At 41.4% G+C, this 15060-nt stretch overlaps 1 protein-coding gene across 2 annotated transcripts in view; it reads left to right on the top strand.

The window, feature by feature from the left end:
* Nucleotides 1-15060, top strand: part of LOC126355024 (fibronectin type III domain-containing protein 5) — a 1528277-nt gene that overhangs the window by 80191 nt on the left and 1433026 nt on the right. The window lies entirely within an intron of this gene.

Raw genomic sequence — 15060 nt, 5'->3', positions numbered from 1 at the left:
TTGGCCTCCTTTACTAACACGGTTGGCTCTCCTGCCAACCACAACATTTAGGAGTGTGGAAATCTCTCCTACAGACCTATGATACAAGTGACATCCAGTCATCTGACAATGTTCGAAGTCCCCATTCTGGCCTCTCATGATGTCTAAGGACTACTGAGGTCGGTGATATGGACTGCCTGGTAGTAGGTGGCACCAAAATATGAAAGACATATGTTTTTGGCGGTGTCCGGAAACATTTGATCGCATAGTGTATGTTGTAAAAGGCAGGGAACCGTTGCTAATAGGATGTGTGGTCACCACAGATGGCAACATACAACATACTGCCATGCTGTCACAAGTTCTTATGGTAGGACGTTGTAGTCCACCACTAGCGAAGTTGACAATTGACGCATGATCGTTGCTGCAGGTGAACGTACTGTAGTATGTCTCTCCAACCCATTCGACACGTATTCGTTGGGATTCAAATCGGAGGCATGGGCAGAATATTCTCTCATTCCAAGAGGTGCCGTGTTGTTCAATGCAGTCGCGCCTTGTCTTCCGTAAAAATGAAGTCAGTGCCGAATGCACCTCCGAAAATACGCACATGGGGAAGGTGTATAGTATCACGATAACGTTTACCATTGACTATACCGAGTTTAACGATTTAGACGTCAGTACGCCCATGCACCGTAGCACTTGGACCAACAACGAGATGATGTTCGATAATGTTCCTTGGTGAAGCAAGTGTTTCGCTTCCCCCTGTCTGAGGGTATGTTCAGCATTATGGAACACGGTCATTTTGATACTCTTCGAACACAGTACATTCACCGGTCAAAGTTATTGTCAAACGGCAGTCCTGCCCCAAGTGCGTCTTTCGTGGGTTGCATTCAACTTTATTTTTGTGGATGAGAATGGGAATAGCGCTGGTGGAAGAGCTCTTGGAAGGGGAGGATGTTGATGAATGAACTGGTCAGTCTGTTGCACTGATTTAAATTCCTTCAGTCATATGTGGGGTGTCGTCCACACGTACCAATGACCATCCATAATTTTTCAATCGCGCTGGTGGTCGAATGGAACACCGTACTGTAAAAACTCCTTAACAACTTTGTGGCCAGCATGGGAGGACGTTCGTGTCATACATCCAAGTAATAACCATGTGCTTGCTTTTGTAGCGTCCAGGGGACCAGCACGAACCGCGGAAACTACATTGTTATTGTTGTCTTTGAAGAAAGTTGTCATTACTTCTCGTCTCATTGCGTACTTCTTTTAGTTACCTTCTGTGCTATACCATAACTTTTCGTTCTATGTATAGCGCAGCTTTCATGGAACTGTTACTTGGCAGACAATCCAAGGGGAAACTTGTTCTGGTCCTTCAATTTTGTACACCAGTGTAATAGCTGACAAAGCCGACACTGCACTGTTATTCATTTTGCTGATTTTGTATTGGACACAAACAAGAAAGGGACTGTGTTTGTAGTGCGGTATCGACAAAAATTTATGTCCATGTATTCTTGAAAACACTTTTGGCGTTATAAAAAAGTCGTAGCAAGAAATATTCATAAACTACAAATGTACCGAACAGTATCCAAATTAATAAACATGATGCTGAAGAATTTCTGTGTGCTGGTCGCAGCCGTAACGCAATTTTGTAAACGTCTCTTTGGTAATGCCGTTTCATAGCTCCCTATACAGGTATAGTTTCCGACTGCAGCAGTTTGTGCTTCGCAATTGAAAACTGTAAAAAGCGCTGCCAGGTGTCAGGTATTTCCTTGATTTGACTCAACAGTACGAGTATCTTGTTGGTAAGGAATAAACGTATTAAAACTTAGTGCATAATGTGGCATATTTGTACGCATTTCGTTGTTTATGACGTCTTATCTCCGTATCCACGTGTCCTACAATGACATATACTTAGAGACGTAAAAAACGGCGCAGCATGAAGGAATCAGCCGAATGGGATGGAAATCGGTAGATGTGATGTACATGTACAGATGTAAAAATGTCCACAACTTTCGAAGAAACTGGATGGTAGGTTCAAGACAAATAGCTTCACCTCTGGGCCTTATGCAAGCGATTATTCGGCTTGGCATTCATTGATAATGTTGGATGTTGTTCTGAGGAATATCGGGCCATATTCTGTCCAGCTGGTATGTTAGAGCATTATACCCTGCGCTAGCTGGAGTGTCCTGCCTATAACGCTTCAAACGTTCTCAACAGGGGAGAGATCCGACGACCTTTCTGGCCAAGGCAGGATTTGGCAAATACCAACACAAGCATTGAAACCCCCTCCCTGTGATTTTGGGCATTATTTTGTTATAAGCCCTGGATGGCTTGCCGCGATGGGCAACAAAACTGGGTGTAGAATCTTGCAGACGAACTGCTGTGCTATAAGGGTGCCTCGGATGGTTATGGGGACGACACTGAGGTTCGTATCCCACCGCTATCTGCATCGTCTCGATAAACGTCTTCGTCCTAGAATCTCATTGACTGGAGTATAGTTGTGTTCAGTGATGAGTCCCCCTTCGAACTGAGCTCTAATGACCAACGGTCGGATACCAATGTGCCTGTCGCCCGCCATATTGTCCGACAACCACAAGTGATAGTCTGGAGAGCCCTTATTCTCATAACAGGACCCCTTTTGGTTGCCATCCGCGGGACCATTAGCGATCAGCGAAACGTCGACGATATTCTAAGCCCTGTTTTGTTGCCCTTCGAGGCAAGCCATCGTGGACCCACATTTCAGCAGGTGTATGGCAACCGGCATGCTGGCACAGCTAATTCATACTTACGGAAACTTGTGGTAAGGACTATGGGACCAAACTGCTGAGATCATCGCTACCTAAGCTTATACACTACTTACCCTAACTTAAAGTAACTTACAATAAGGACAACACACACACACACACACACACACACACACACACACACACACATGCCCAAGGGAGGAGTCGAAGTTCCGACAGGGGAAGCCGCGCGAACCGTGACAAGACGCCGAGACCGCACGGCTACTCCGTGCGGCTCTTATTCTTATTTATGCTGGAGCCTACGTAAGTGTTTTTCTTTCACAACAGCACACAATCTTGAGGACACATAAGGTTTACTTTTTTGCGTATGTATGCCCATCTATGTCAACGGTAAGAAATTTTTGAACGCAAATATTACATGTAGTTCTTCTGGCCTGTGTACTCTCTATACGTAAATTCCGATACCTGCAGATTGTAATGCATTTAGAAACCGCTTAATTACGTAAGACAGTAGATTTGACTTTCTCGAAAAGTGAAATTTCTGCAAAGAATCCAACACTTCGACTTCTGGTTATACCTCACACACCACAACTGATGCTGTCACTGAAACTAAACATTCTCCTTTTTAATGACGAAATATAAAAGCAAGAGCTCGCAATGTGTTATAGTGTTAGCTGATAATTATAATTCGTAAGGAATTTATTATAGATACATGCATATTTCTCGTAGTATCTGTTCTGGAAGGAAGGTAAATCACCGGATCTTTCTAAAAGTGAACTACGGTAAAAGCAAAGTCAGCAGGAACAATTGACTGCATTACAAGAGCTATCCATAAAACAATTAGATGATATCAGGTGGACTTTGAAGCGAAGAATTTAGTTTAGTGTGTGTACGGGTGTGTTGTTGTGGTCTTGAGTCCGAAGATTGGTTTGCTATAGCTCCCCAGGCTACGCTATCCTGTGCGAACCTCTTCATCCCCGAATAACTACTGCAAACTACATCCTTCTGAATCTGATTACTGTATTTACGTTTTGGTCTCCATCTACGACTTTTACCGCACGCACACCCACTTATCTCCAACACGAAATATGTGATCCCTTGGTATCTCAAAATGTGACCTGCCAACCGGTCCCTTCTTTTGGTCAAGTTGTCACATATTTATTGTCCTCACAATTCCTTCAGTTCCCCCTCGTTAGTTACGTGACCAACCTATCTAATCTTCAGCATTCTTCTGTATCATCACATTTCGAAAGCTTATATTTTCTTCTTGTCTAAACTGTTTGTCGTCTATGCTTCACTTCCATACACTGTTACAATCCAGACAAATGTCTTCAAAAAGACTTTCTAACACTTCAGCCTACATGTAAATAGATGTCTTTTTTAGAAATGCTTTTCTTACCATTGCCTGTCCACATTTTATATCCTCTCTACTTCGACCATCATCAGTTATTTTGCTGCACAAAACGCAAAATCTATCAACTGCTGTAAGTGGGTCGTTTCCTAATTCCCTTAGCATAACCTGATTTAATTCGACTACATTCCATTACCTTTGTTTTGATTTTGTTTATATTCTTTTAATATCCTCCTTTCAAGACACTATCCATTGCATTCAGCTGCTCTTCCAAGTCCTGTACTGTCTCTGACAGAATTACACTGTCATCGGTAAACATCAAAGTTTTTATTTCTTCTCCCTGAAAATTCCTACTCCAAGCTTTTCTTTAGTTTCCTTCACTGCTTGTTCAGTACACAGGTTGACTAATATCGGGGACAGGTTCCAATATCGTTTCACGCACTTTTCAACCATTGCTTCAATTTGATGAGCCTCGACTCTTTTTAACTGCCACCTGGTTTCTGTACAAGTTGTATATAGCCCTTCGCTCCCTGTACTGTACCACTACTAATTTCCGAATTTCAAAGAAAGTATTTCAGTCAACATTGTCAAAAGCTTTCTCCATTACTATAAAAGCTATAAACGTAGGTTTGCCTTGGGTCAGTGTTACCTCGTGTGTTTCTACATTTCCCCGGAATCCAAATTGATCTTCCTCGAGGTCGGCTTCTACCAACTTTTCCATTCTTCTGTAAATAATTCGTGTTAGAATTTTGCAACCATGAAACTTATAGTTCGATAATTTTCGCACCTTTTGGCAGCTGCTTTCTTTGTTATTGGAATTACTAGCTCTTTCCTGAAGTCTGAGGGTATTTCGCCTGTCTCATACACCTTGCACACCAAATGGAGTAGTTATGTGAGGGCTGGCTCTAGCAAGGCTATCAGTAATTTTGACGGAATATGGTCTACCCACAGACCGTGTTTCGATTTAGTCTTTCAGAGCGCAGTCAAATTTTTCTTGCTGTATTATATCTCCTATCTCATCTTCATCTACGACCACTTCCTTTTCGTATATTGTTTCCCCGTATATTGCTTCCCCGCATTCCTATTTTCTCATTCATTATTAAACTCTGTCTCCCTTGTATAGACCCTCTATGTACTCCTTTCAATGTTCCCTTCTGAACTTTGGTTTGCCATCTGAGCTCTTTATATTAATACAGCTGCTTCTCTTTTCCCCGTTTTCCTGTATAATTTTTCTCTAGGCGGTCTATACAGTATCTTTCGCCTAGTCAAATGAGGTTTTATTCTTCACATTTGCCCTCTAGCCATTCCTGCTTAGCCATTTTGCACTACCTGTCAATCTCATTTGCTAAACGTTTGTATTCCCTGTTTTATTTGCTGCATATTTAAAATTACTCCTTTCGTCAACAAAATTCAATATCTCTCGTCTTAGCCAAGGATTTCTACTAGGCCTTGTCTTTTACCTACTTGATCATCACCATTTCATCTTCTAAAGCTACCCATTCGTCTTCTGTTCGTTCTCTTCCCCTGTTCTAGTCATCTGTTGCCTCATGGTCCATCCGAAACTCTCAAAAACTTCTGGTTTGTTCAATTTATCCAGATCCATCTCCTTAACTTGCAGCCCTTTTGCAATTTCTCCACTTTTAATCTACAGTTCATAACGCATAAATTGTGGTAAGAGCCCACATCTGCCTCTGGAAATGCCTTGCAGTTTGAAATTTGGTTCCCACTCCCTACCTAATCAATCTGAAACTTTCCTGTGCTCCAGAATTCTTCTACTTACACAAGCTTCTTTTATGATTCTAAAACCAAGAGTTAGCGATGATTAAATTATGCTCTGTGCAAAACTCTGCCAAGCGGCTTCCTCTTCCATTCCTTTCTCCAAGTCAATGTTTCTTCTATTATTTTTCTTTCTATTCCTTTTCTTAATATCAAATTTCAGTTCCCCATGCCAAATTGTCCTCTCCCTTAACTATCTGAATAATTTCTTTTATCATATATCTCTTGAATCTATTCATCATCTGCAGGGGCTAACTGGTACTTTTTTTAGGTCATCCGTCTTCAGACTGGTTTAATGCGGCCCGCCACGAATTCCTCTCCTGTGCCAACCTCTTCATATCAGTCCACCATTGACATATAAACTTGTACTACTGTGCTCGGCGTGGACTTTGTACCAATCTTGACTACGATAATATGTTCACTACACTAGTCTCAGTAGCTTCCCCGCATTCCTATTTTCTCATCATTATTAAACCCACTCTTGCATTAATTCTATTAGACATTGTATTTATAACCCCATATTCACTTGACCAGAGCCCCTGTAGCTCCTGCCACAGATCTTCACTAATTTCCGATAGTCTAAATTCAACGTCCAATTTACATTTTTAAATTTTCTAACGTACCTGGCCGATTAAGGGATCTAACATTCCATGCTCCAATCAGTAGATATAACGTACAAAAAATGGATTCACGATGAGATAGACAAAAGTACAAATACAAAATTATACATTGTATTTTCTAAAATTATTGAGAAACGCTGGGGGAAGACTCAAACTGAGTCAGGAATTAACAGACCGCTGTAGCTTTCAAGAAATACAATGTGTGAATCCAGCACGATTTGAAGACTGTGGGAAACATCGCCCTGTGCTCCCTGTTTTCATTCGTTCTTGTCTGCTGGTCTATGTTGTTTCAGGTCAGACCTGTTCTGAAAGGATATTCTCTTCTACGGACGAGATGTCAGCAGGATGGGAAAGCTTAGGGAGTGTGTTCTGAGTTTCGCCGAACTGCAGAAATAATAGCGAGCGGTTAGTGTCCGTACTCCTCGACTTTTTATACACTTAATTTTTCTTGCGAAACGAGTAGCAACATCAAGGGAAAAAAAAGATTTCAGAATTCTGTAATTTCCCCACTTTACTACTGGTAAATTCAGTTTGGCATCAGTGATTTTTCTGCTGAGTCATAGATACAGTCGCGAATGCTTTCACTGTCAACAGTCTTCAAGAGATCCTGTCAGGTACGATTCCTTAAGTTGAAATCCGAATCTAGAAATATAGTTTCGCTACGCGATATTCTCAGTTGGATTCTACCTTGCACCATTACGAGTTCGGGATCTGCTTGATCTCTACAAAGAAAGAAAATTTAAAACTGCCTATCCTGTCCGATGGCTAGGGAATTTTCTCTTCTTTCTCGTTTTCTTCGTCTTGTTCTTAGGTATTTGATTAGTTAAATGGTTGAGTGTTCTGGATTCATTTTTCAAGAGGCCCCGTGGCGATTGGGTTTTATGATTACTCTCCATTTCCGATTCACGTAGATGATTTCTGTTTGTAATTTCAGGGGTTGTTTTCCTAGGTGGGTATCAAAAGATAGCATCAAACAGAGTAATTCAGAGTTGGTGATGCAGCTGTGAATCCCATGCCGAAGTGGTCGAGACTGGCCAGAATGTTCCCAAATGGTCTAGAATGTCCCAGAACGCTCTAAAATGTTCCAGAATGTTCTAGGATGTTACAGAATGTTATAAAATGTTATAGAATCACCCCAGAGGATCGAGAATGTTCCGTAATGTTCCAGAATGTTATGGTATCGCCCAGAAGGTTTCTAGAAAGTTCTAGAAAGTTCAAAAATGTTCTAGAATGTTCTGGAATGTTCTTGGATGTTCCATTATCGTGAAAGACAGATATTGTTTTATCACCTGACCGGAAAAACTTCTGTATCAACACATTTTCTATAAAACACGAGGGCGTAAAATTCTTTCGCTCAGATGATACCGTTTGGTTCTGTTTGCACAACAAGTGAAGCACATCAATTTAGTCCTATGTTTAAGATAAAAGGACAAGGCTATCATAGGATGGGATCATAGTAATTACTTCTGAATGAATGTTATAAGTGTTTCCATGTTTATTTAATTGATAACAAACAAAGTCGAGCAACATAGCGTGGTTTCGGATTTTTACCTTTTCCCCTACATCAGAGTATCAAAATATGTGACCTAAATGGCTGTACCTTTTGTTGTGTCGACTACTATGGAAACAAGGAAGGAGAGAAGTTACGCCGGCCGGCGGCAGGAGTCCAAAATGATGTATACATAATACTTGCACATTAATAGAATGCTTTATTTCTAAGAAGGAAAGAAACATATCTTAACTCCTCGTTATGATGTTCCTTGATATTCTTCCTGTGCCTCCTACATGCTGTTACTTTCACACACTATTACTGTAAGCAGAACGTACGATATGTATCGTCATCCGCTTACTCACTTCTAATGGTCTGGAAGTCTGCGAATGAACTGGGCCCGACTAGCGATTGTCGACTGGTTAAGTCAGCATTGACAGGGGGCACTGAACTCGTGTCTTCCTGAAGGTGTGGCAGTGGCCACTCTTCCCACTGGCGCGCGGGTCAGCGCCTTCTAGATGACGTTTCGCGGTGCTGTGATGAAAATGTGCAGTCGATGCTTTAGGACTGCACACCTTTGGATTGCACTAAGTTAGAACCTACCGTTTGTTATACCGCCAACAGACCGTATACGTTACTATGTGACACAAATTTCAGATAAAAAGGGGTTTTAACAGACGAGAGACTGGTAGACACTCAACTACAAAATGGCAAAAAAATGTTGTTGTGGTATAATTATCGTTTACTGTCTTTTTTTTCTTTTGGTTGTAGTATAAAACCTACCTTCTTGTGCAAATTTCACTATTCTATATCATCGGAAAGTACTCACTATGCTTCAGTGAGTGAGTTTCCGAGTATCAACGTGTGTGACAAATATCTGCATATTTTGATTGCACTGCTTTAGGAGCTTTAACTTTTTTCATCGCCAACGGACCGTTGACTTTAACAAGTATCATAAATTTCAACTTGATACTACTACCCGCCCATAGAAATAGCAGGATTTGAAGTGTTGGACAGATAGGTACAAAGAGAGACAGACAGAGAGACGCATAACAAAATGCTCCAGTAAGGATACCGTTTTTACCTACTGAGGTGTGGAACCCAAATGTTAGGTAAACTGATACAGAGCCGCCTAGTGCTCTTTTAGTATGTTACCATCATTTATATTTCAAATATTAAAACGAACGGAATCGCCATCATACACGCTTCATATAAACAAGTTCTACTTCGCGAAATTAGTCACAGGAATAGTCTTTGGAGAAACTTCCATTGCGTATGAGGCATTCAAAACACTTACGAAACAATCGCAATACCGCTCCACAGTCTTCTTCGTTTTGTATAGTTTTCCTCGTTAAATACCCCTTTCGTCTAAGAGATTGCAACAGCAGTTTATCAGACTTGAGTACCGTGCAAGTTTTCCGCGAATGGTCAGTTTTTTGCAATGCTAGAACAATAACAATGAGCATACAAATTAACTGGCTCCGATATTCTGTTATTGATATATATCCTTAATCACTCCAATGTTTATTTTTAATACTACCTTTAGAAAAAATAAAACATTTTCATTACGTAACAAATGTTACAAAATATGTTAAGCTTTCTGGTCGTTAGAACTTTCAGTAGATAAATACAGTTGGCAGGCCGGAGTGGCCGTGCGGTTCTAGGCGCTACAGTCTGGAACCGAGCGACCGCTGCGGTCGCAGGCTCGAATCCTGCCTCGGACATGGATGTGTGTCATGTCCTTAGTTAGGTTTAATTAGTTCTAAGTTCTAGGCGACTGATGACCTCAGAAGTTAAGTCTCATAGTGCTCAGAGCCATTTGAACCATTTTTTAAATACAGTTGTAAAAACTGTTACCTTCTAAACTCCACTCTCTCGTACGGATACAGATGTTACTGCCAGTCTCTTTGTGCAGAAATTGCGTTATACATAAGTGTGCATCACCAACAGACTAGCACGTTCTGTGACTTGAGCATACGACAAAAGATTTAGTGTGTCTTTCCATAAGGAGTTGGATGAACGCTGGAGTTTATATTTATTGCGAGCATTTCAGCAAATTCTGTCCTTTCGAATCTTCACTTTTCATGGGAAGAGAGATAACGAGAACCCCTACTTTCAGATGTACTGGACGCTGTGTGTTGCATCGCAATCGTGACCATAAGGATTGCATAATGCTCATGTCGTATTTACGCTTATCGAGCGCCTACTGCAGGAACTCAGCTCCCATTCGAAGAGACGACGCTTTAGAACAGAGTAGAGGTTGTTGACCTCTAGCGGGGATGGCAAGAAACAACAGACTCTGTTTCCGGCATCCTGAGTCAGGTCGCAGCTGCTGTTTCACAGGAGTGTTCTTGACCCCCACTTCTCTAGCAGCCCTGCTCACGTGCTTCTGTTTCAGTTTTCTCCGGGTCCGGACACGTGGCTCACATCTGACCTATTCCTACGTCAGACCTTGTTACTCGACCGTTTGTCTCTACCGGATGAAGGGTAAAAATATAAAAATAATGCGAGTGTATCAGAAATTCTAATAAACTGAAACCTCACTAATTCGGAGTAATTGTCGCGAGTTCGAACTTTGCGAATGGTTGAATTATAATTATCGAGTGTTATAATTAGGAATATAACAAAAAATGGTAAAAAAAGTGTATTTTGAAAGTATAAACACCCATTTGACTGTATATTACTATATTTATCTTCTTCACTATATACACCTCGGCTTTTACGCCATTATTAAGTACAAGTTAAACGTTCTTACACCATTAACTGTAGTAATCCACAGTCACCTGACGATTTTTCTCTTTCTAAAAATATTGCATGACTGTGGCTCAATACCATCGAAAATATTAAAAAGAAGTACATGGACTCTAATATTAACTAAACTACTATAGAGCACATGTGATGCAAAAGCATCTCGTGTAATATTACAACAATGAGCAACAGATTACATTAAACAAGCTTGAAATGTCTCGTGTAATATTACAACAATGAGCAACAGATTACATTAGACAAGCTTTAAATACATGCTACAGCACATCTGTATTCCAGTATCTATTAAGAAATGAAATTCATATGCTACATTTACTGTAACGTAGCACGTAGTGTACCTCCCCATTTACCTACAATGATATGCTCCGAACAGTCAAGGAGGCTGATAACGTCACGACAATACTTTCACTATCAGCATCTGTTAATATTTGGCTCAAAGAAGGTACTTGCTTCTGGCTGAGTCTTTTTCTGTACTGTTATTTCATAGTTCCTGTCATATCTCTTTCACTATCAGATAAAATTTTTGGTAGTCAGGATTAGCGTCGATCATACGCAGAAACGTGTCCGACATTTCTCTTCCGATTGACAGTTCAAATATTTATATAAGTTCGTAGGCTTCCACGGCCGGTGTAGTTTGAGATAAAATAATTTTAGGAATTCGGCCGTGTCACTGTAAACTACTAAAACAACGTCGTTAATTTTGATGTTCAAGTAGTTCACAATGACGTAGCTCAATACCCAAAATTATTTCATTCAAAAAGTTTGAGCAGTGGTCTGTTACTTGCACATTCAGAGCTATCATTGACTTCTTCTGCTTTGTTGGAAACTCGTTGTCTGGTCCATTATTTCCTTCTGTCAGCATTTTCTTGTCATATTCACCATTTGTATGGAGTGTAGCCATGTATGGAAGTGAAACATGGACGATAAATAGTTTGGACAAGAAGAGAATAGAAGCTTTCGAAATGTGGTGCTACAGAAGAATGCTGAAGATAAGATGGGTAGATCGCATAACTAATGAGGAAGTATTGAATAGGATTGGGGAGAAGAGAAGTTTGTGGCACAACTTGACCAGAAGAAGGGATCGGTTGGTAGGACGTGTTCTGAGGCATCAAGGGATCACCACTTTAGTATTGGAGGGCAGCGTGGAGGGTAAAAATCGTAGAGGGAGACCAAGAGATGAATACACCAAGCAGATTCAGAAGGATGTAGGTTGCAGTAGGTACTGGGAGATGAAGAAGCTTGCACAGGATAGAGTAGCATGGAGAGCTGCATCAAACCAGTTTTAGGACTGAAGACCACAACAACAACATTCACCATCATATTCATAGGACCAGTCACAAATGTCCTTCGTGTCTGTAGCTCCATATATAGCCAGCAAATATGACTGTTCTATTCCTTAAGACCAAACTAAGTTTCAACTGTTTTGAGGGACCATTGTCTTAGCTTCACTCCAGCAACTGGCCCAGTTGGATATGACACGCGTGGTATTACAAGGTTTCAGTTTCATATAGATCCCTACGCCTATATTCGGTATTTTCTTCAGTACTGAATTACACCATAGTTCATCTAGCTGCTTAGGTCTATAAAGGTGCGCACACATCGCATCTTAATCGATAGGCTGGATCAGCAAATAGTATTTGGAAGGGAAAGCATACACTAAATCAGCACATGATCACTAGAAATATGAGCAGGAGCACCGTCTACAATCTTATGACGCTTTCTCATCTCCATGTTCCAGATTCAATTTTTAGTTGAGAATTTTCGAACTGCCAATTGGAAGTCCTTCTTGAATCAGTCAGCGTATAAATTAGTGACAATTAAAGTCTTACCGTTAGACACATAGATGACTGGAAGATGCTGCTAATATTTCTGAATACCTTAAATTTTACAGATTACGCAGTGACGAGTGACTTTAAAAAGTTCCTAACCTCATCAGTAGCGCACAAGAAACAAGTTACTTGCTCGTTCCACATTTTACGTCCTGCTGTTGAACTATGTATTGTCTCGGATGAAGTTTCAAGAAGGCCAATTTCTTCTGTGTTTTGTAGACCTGCACTAAAGAATTTCTTTTCATCTGACACAGTCTTCATTTATTTACGAAATATTTCAAGGCTTGGAATGTCTGCAGCTAAAGTTTGCTCTCACACTTCTCTGATAGGGGTACCGCACCGACAGCGAAATAGTAACAGCCCTCGAATAACAGCTATGAAATTTGTTTACCGTTTTACATCCGAAAATTTTTTCGCTGCAGGTTGCAATTCTACTTCCCTTACAGCTGCTCCAACAGGATGTTGTCATTTGTGGCACGAGTACAAAGCACCACGAAAGGTGGTCATTTACGGCTCATTTGCAGGTTTAAGTTCACCGGATAGCTCGTCTGGCTTAGCACACTTCCCAAAGTTTTATTGCGACTTGGCTTAGTATCATAAAAAGTTCACTTAGCAACGCCAGACTGCACAATAACACTCGGAGTCTTAGAGGTTATCAGGCGATCTCATATTATATTTTAAACACAGCAGTTTATATTTCCTCCTAAAACTCATTCTGACTACTGTGTTCTACTGCACGACACTTTAATAATTTTTTAAGAGGTCACAGGATGGAAACTAACACAATTCGTCATAAGGGATTCAGCAGACTTCCATTTTGCTGAGTACTTGTAAAACACAGTAGCCTAGTAAGCACCTCACGTCGCTTGTCCGACGTCAGTCATCCGGCGAAGGGACGGGAAAGAGTTTATCGTATTCTAGCTGTGTATTGGTAGCAATCTCTGACATTTTCACTGACGTGTTGCACTTTGTTTGCTGTTATTTCCGTGGGTGGTAGATACCTTGGTAAGAACTGATAGAGCAGGTGTGTCTTCTGTGTCAGCCATCAGGCCAGAGAATATAGAACGCAACTTTCTCGGCCATTGGTGGTTTGGGGGCAGTGCTCGTAGCTATACTCCAAGCCTCAAGGTTCGTCGGGTGGCTGCTCTGCAGAGGCCGTGCGTTTCGCTGCGGTGGCTGCAATTACTGGTCAGGCCTATCTCTAGGTGTGTCTTTTTGTTGCACTGTACTACACACAATAGCTAAGGCTGGACCCATCAGATTTTACTATGGAGTCACACAATCCAGTACTGTAGTGCGAGTTTATACAGGGTGAGTCACCAACGTTACCGCTGGATATATTTCATAAACCACATCAAATGCTGACGAATCGATTCCACAGACCGAACGTGAGGAGAGGGGCTAGTGTAACTGTTTAATACAAACCATACAAAATTGCACGGAAGTATGTTTTTTAACACAAACCTACGTTTTTTAAATGGAAAAACGTTAGTTTTGTTAGCACATCTGAACATATAAACAGATACATAATCAGTGCCGTTTTTTGCATTGTAAAATGTTAATTACATTCGGAGATATTGTAACCTAAAGTTGACGCTTGAGTACCACTCCTCCGCTGTTCGATCGTGTGTATCTGAGAGCACCGAATTACGTAGGGATCCAAAGGGAACGGTGATGGACCTTAGGTACATAAGAGACTGGAACAGCACATTACGTACACGTGCTAACACCTTTTTATTGGTCTTTTTCACTGACGCACATGTACATTACCATGAGGGGTGAGGTACACGTACACACGTGGTTTCCGTTTTCAATTACGGAGTGGAATAGAGAGTGTCCCGACATGTCAGGCCAATAGATGTTCAATGTGGTGGCCATCATTTGCTGCACACAATTGCAATCTCTGGCATAATAAATGTCGTACACGCCGCTGTACATCTGGTGTTATTGTCGCCGCAGGCTGCCACAATACGTTGTTTCATATCCTCTGGGGTTGTAGGCACATCACGGTTCACACCTGCCTTTAACGTACCCCACAGAAAGAAGTCCAGAGGTGTAAGGTCAGGAGAACGGGCTGGCCGATTTATGCGCCCCCACGTCCTATGAAACGCCCGTCGAACATCCAGTAGTGTCAGCCTAGTGTTAATTGCGGAATGTGCAGGTGCACCATCGTGCTGATACCACATACGTCGACGCGTCCTGTGGGACATTTTCGAGCAACGTTGGCAGATCGTTCTGTAGAAAAGCGACATATGTTGCAGCTGTTTGGGGCCCTGCAATGAAGTGAGGACCAATGAGGTGGTCGCCAATGATTCCGCACCATACATTTACAGTCCACGGTCACTGTCGCTCTACCTGTCTGAGCCAGCGAGGATTGTCCACGGACCAGTAATGCATGTTTCGTAGATTCACTGCCTCGTGGTTTGTGAAACCCGCTTCATCGGTAAACAGGTAGAACTGCAACGCATTCTCTGTTAATGCCCATTGACAGAATTGCACTCGATGA

The sequence above is a fragment of the Schistocerca gregaria genome, chromosome 3 (assembly GCF_023897955.1).
Source record: "Schistocerca gregaria isolate iqSchGreg1 chromosome 3, iqSchGreg1.2, whole genome shotgun sequence".
Classification (NCBI taxonomy): domain Eukaryota; kingdom Metazoa; phylum Arthropoda; class Insecta; order Orthoptera; family Acrididae; genus Schistocerca; species Schistocerca gregaria.
This window is presented reverse-complemented; position numbering and strand designations above follow the sequence as displayed.